Here is a 4908-nt window from a genome sequence, read left to right as displayed (position 1 = left end):
CTGAAAACAGACTTTGACTTCTCATCTGGCTGTGGTAGGTGGGATGGTCCTTACTTAGTACTCTTACAGGTTTGAATCAGTTTACCATAATTTAAAAAATTGTCCCTGCCAGCTTAGGACTCTAGGCAAAGAACTGTCATAAATGCTGGGCAAAGCCCCTGGGAAGTCCTCAAGTCATCCAGTAGCCAGCCAGTCATCAGGACCCCTACTCCTTCCCAGCACAGTTTGGGGGTTATGAGTCCCCCAAATTCCTCCAGATACAAGTACACCCTCTCCAGCTACATAGGCAGCATGCAATTATCAAGTATGACAGATGCCAAGCAAAGGCGACCCTTCTGTACCTCCACCCTAGGGTCTTGTGGCATAGCAATATTGCCAAATGCGGGTCTAGAGCTTTCCCTGCTTTAGGTGACCCATGGGATTTCCTCAGGCTCTGTCGCGGCCTCTCCTGCAGCCCTGCTATCCCCTCCCCAGTGACTGAGTGGCCAGAGCTGGTCAGCTGGGGTGTTATAGGCTCACGTGCTTCCCCAGGTCACTGGCTCCCCAGGTGAGTGTCCTGTTATGGTCTGGATGTGACTCCTGATTGCTAGTATTGGGAGATGCTTGTGTACTGAGAGTGAGGCCTCATGGCAGGTGAGGGGGTCTTTTTTTTTGGCAGGAGGTTGAGACAGGGTCTAGGTATGCAGTTTAGGCTGGCCTTGAACTCATTATGAAGCCCAGGCTGGCCTCAAACTCATGGCAATTCTCCTGTCTCAGCCTTCCAAGCGCTGGGATTGTAGGCTTGTGCTATCATGCCCAGTAGGAGAGAAAGAGACTACATGGGGGCACAGCAAGAAGTACAGACTATGAAAGCCTGCCCTTGCCAGGCACGGCAGCACCTATGCCTTGATGTGGGACTTTTGGGTTTTGAGGGCTTTTTTGTTTTTTTGATACCCAGGATCAAATTCAGGACCCTGTGCTTGCGAGGCAGGTGGCGGAACCACTGAGCTAAATCCCTGGGTAATGTGGGACTTTTGGACCATGGGGAATTGATGTCTCTTGTTATAAAAGGCTAGTTATGGTATCTAGTTATGACTAGTTATGGACACACACTCACCTGGGCACCAGCTTTCACTATACCTCTCCCAGAGCTGGTGTGGCTTAAATCTCTGTATACTGAGGTCCCTGGGGTACTGCAGGGTACCTGGTTCCTCTGAGACAGCCCTTCCCTTTTCTCTCACTCTCAGTCCCACACAGATCTGCCCCCTCCTATGACCCTCTTATAGGTCACCAGATAAAATACAGGACTCCCAGTTAAATTTATATTTTAGGTATAAACAAAATTTTTAGTATAAGTATTTTTAATTTTTTAGTATAAGTATGTCCCAAATCATGCATGAAATATACTTATATACTACAAAATATTTATCATGTGAAATTTCAAGTTAACAGGACAACCTATATTTCCATCTAGAAAATGGACAGCCCCAACCTCAAGGCTTTTGTGGGTAAAGAATACTGTATCCACTCTGCAGCTGGAGACTTAGGCAGTCTGAGGCTGGCTTGGTCTCCTGTCTCTGGTCCTGCCCTGCCCTGTGGGGACAGGAGGCAAAGAGCCAGCCACAGTGGGTAAAATGCACAGGGAGGCAGAGGGGCTGCGGGGGCAGAGCAGACTGATCTTACAATATAGCATGGAAGGCAAGCACACGACACTTAGAACACTCAGAAGGTAGCTATGTGACACTGAGCCCCATGACTATGTAGGCATCTGGCCTGAGCCTTTAGGAAAGAGTAAACCTGCTGAAGAAATCCTTTCTTTTAGGTTCTTGCTTTGTCCTGGGTCTGAGGTCTAGAGAAAGAGATTCAGCAGCGTTCTACTGTTCAGTGTAACCAATTCAGTGGTCTGTAGTCTCAGGTGGCCCTTGAGTTGGGTGACTCCAGTGATGGCGAGGCTGCCAGGTGGGCAGGGAAGTGAGGCATCTGTCACTAGCCAGGCAGGGGTCCATGCCATGCACAAGGAGTTCCCCTTTGGGCCTGGCTTCCAGGTGGTAGTGGGATGGGCTGGTCTCTTGGTGACAGAGCTGGCTGGGAGATGGGGCCCTTCTGGGCCCAGATGGGAACACCCACGCAGCAGATCTCTGCCATGTTCCTGGGAGAGGCTATGTCATCTAGCCAGAGGTCCAGCACATGGTAGACCAGGTGCTAGCCAGGAAGCCAGCCGTAGTAGGTAATAGGACCAGCTCAGGGTCATCTAGGACATGCTATCCCTTCAATGCCATGCAGGAGCCCACTGCTCTGGATGTTGTTCTTCATGAGAGGGGCCAGAAAGGCTGGAATCCACAGCAAACCATAATGGGCTGGGACCCTACCTCAGCCTGTGCTCCCCAGGGGAGTCACCAGGGACAGAGACTGACCTGGGATGGAACTCGGACCTGAAACTCCACTCTTGCCCAAAAGGGCACCTTCCTGGGGCTGCTCACTTACTAGTCCTCGGGTCACTGTGTCACTGAATTTCCAGACCATTTACCGGAGGATAGGCATTGGCATGGGGTCATGGGTATATCTTCTAGGACAAGGTGACCACTGCAGAAAGCCACTTGGGGCCTGAAGAGATAACAGGCTCAGTGGGTAGTAAGGGGAAGGCTGCAGGGCCAGAAAGCAAAGCTTAAGTGTGAGATCCGAGAGGGCCTAAGCAGCGGGCCTGATGAGTTGGGAAAGCTGGCCAAATGCAGAGTGGGGGTTTGGTAGGGCTGGTTTGGTGGGTATGGGTGTGGGTCCATTGTCCAAAGGGAACAGCTGGGGAGGTCAGGCTGGAGGTGATGCCTGGGTGAGTTGTGGGCCCAACCAGAAACTCAGAGCATGGCAATCACTGGGCGTCCCGGGAGGGCGTGGCTGTGATGAGGAGAGGTAAAGGGAGAAGGTCTAGGACTGCTGACCACCAGTTGGAAGGGCTCCTGACATCCAGAGCACAGCCTTATGCCTGAGTCCTTCTACTTCCGGCTGGCTGTATTCCTGCCCCCACCCCCAACTCTGAGAAGCAGAAGCTCTACCCTTTGAAGAAAAAAAAAAAAGAAAAGAAAAGCAGAACCAAATTTTCCAGAGGCCTGGAGGATTTAAAAAACACATCTGAACACTCTGTACAGTTTAATTAAACAATTTAAATGCCAATTTCCAAATTGTCCCAATGCTTCATCTCCTAGCATTCTTTGTAGTGATGGGAATGTACAGCAACACCGTTTTTAAGGCGATGCTCTCATCTCTTGTCAGTTTTTCACGTCCTTTCCCAATGGTGAGCCTGCGTCACACGGTGGGGGCTTCCCCCTCTGCAGAGCGAACTCATCCTCCACTGATTAGGGCTCAGGTGCAGCCAGCGCTGGTGCTGGTGGTCTGAGATGCCCATCAAGGAATCAAAGTACTGGTCCAGGAAAAGGGGAGCCTCTTGCCACTGGCGTTCCCGGGCCCGACTGAGCCAGAAGTGAGGAGGGGAAGGGTGAGATGATAGAAAATGCCCCTCCAGGTGTCCAAGAGGTGGCCCGGTGCATAAATGAGCCATGAGGTGGCTGCTGTTGGGGGCTTTATTAGATTAGAACTCTCTTAAAACATAACGTGTTTCAAAAGTCTTCAGCCCTTTCCCCTCTGCAAGCGTGCGGTGAGCCGAGCACGACAGAGGGTGACGGTTGGTCACTGCCCTGTGAATGTCACCCAGCTCCCTCCAGGCACCACAGGTCCTGTAGGACCCCAGCCCAGCCCTACCCTCCTTTACCACCCCACTTTGTGACTGGCCTGCATATGGTTGTCCTGGCTCTCTCTGGGGCCTGGAACTCCCCAGCTCTTTCCTGCCTGCCCCATGGTCTTCGCATAGGGCCTGACTGGTAAAGAGCCCTGCTCCTCCTCTGGCTGCTCTTTTGTCCTCAAGGAGGTCTATCCAAGGCCTGAAGCAAGGTGGTCTTTTTCCACCATCCACAGACTAATTTATGATCTTCCCCCACTACCCACTGCAATAAAGCTACTGGGGACAAGGAGAGTGTCCGTGGTGGTCATCACAACTGTCCCTTCAACTTCATCTGGGGCCTGGCACACTGTCCACCCCTAACTCCTAGTTGCCCAGCAGGTCATTCGGAGCCCCAGCCAGATCTTGAGCTTCACCACAGGGTGAGAGGTGGATGAGAAAAGTATGCAGGGTTCTAAGCAACCCCTCCCAGGACCTTACTTTGGTTCTCTGTCTGCCCCATCTGTCTGGGCTTGCGGGGGCCCCTCTTCTCTGAGGATCAGTCTGAGTAGCAGCGTGAAAATACAGTTAATGCTTTGCTTTTCTTGAAAAGTTCACATATGCAAGAGAAGTGTGTTAAGCTGCACCACTGCCAGCCTGGACCTGAGCTCATGGCTCAGGTCGTCCAGGGCTTTCTAGGCAGAGCGGGGCTTCCCTGGCTGGTGTGAAAGGCTGAGCGACAGTAGCCCTTGCCAGAACCCCTCCCGGTCTGGGAACCCCAAGTGTCCCAATCCACCATTGGGTGCAGCCCCGGCCCTTGTAGTGGGGCTCCTTGTCTAGAGAGGGAGGAGTGTCCCCCAGAACCAAGGCCTGGGGTTGGGGGGGTGATGCAAAAAGAGCCCCGTCCTTGGCAGGGGTATGCACACGTGGGAGCTGAAGTGGGTAAGGGAAGCAGACCGGTCTGGGCACCAAATCTGCCCCTTCGACCTACGGACCAACCCCTCTCGGGCTAGCCTGCTGGTGTCTGAGGGCCAGCCCACCCTCTCCTGACTCGGCCAGAACTTCAGCTCCTCCGGCAGGGACCCTCTGCCCCGCCCGGCCCACAGTGGGGGCGTGCGGTGGGCAGGCGTCAGGGGCGCTCCCACGGAGCCTCAGCGGCTTTTCGCACCCCACGACACTCAAACACGCAAGGCACACCAGGCCCCACTCGGCGGGGGAAG

Source organism: Fukomys damarensis, unplaced genomic scaffold (assembly GCF_012274545.1).
Source record: "Fukomys damarensis isolate Sample0158 unplaced genomic scaffold, DMR_v1.0_HiC HiC_scaffold_34, whole genome shotgun sequence".
NCBI lineage: Eukaryota > Metazoa > Chordata > Mammalia > Rodentia > Bathyergidae > Fukomys > Fukomys damarensis.
This window is presented reverse-complemented; position numbering follows the sequence as displayed.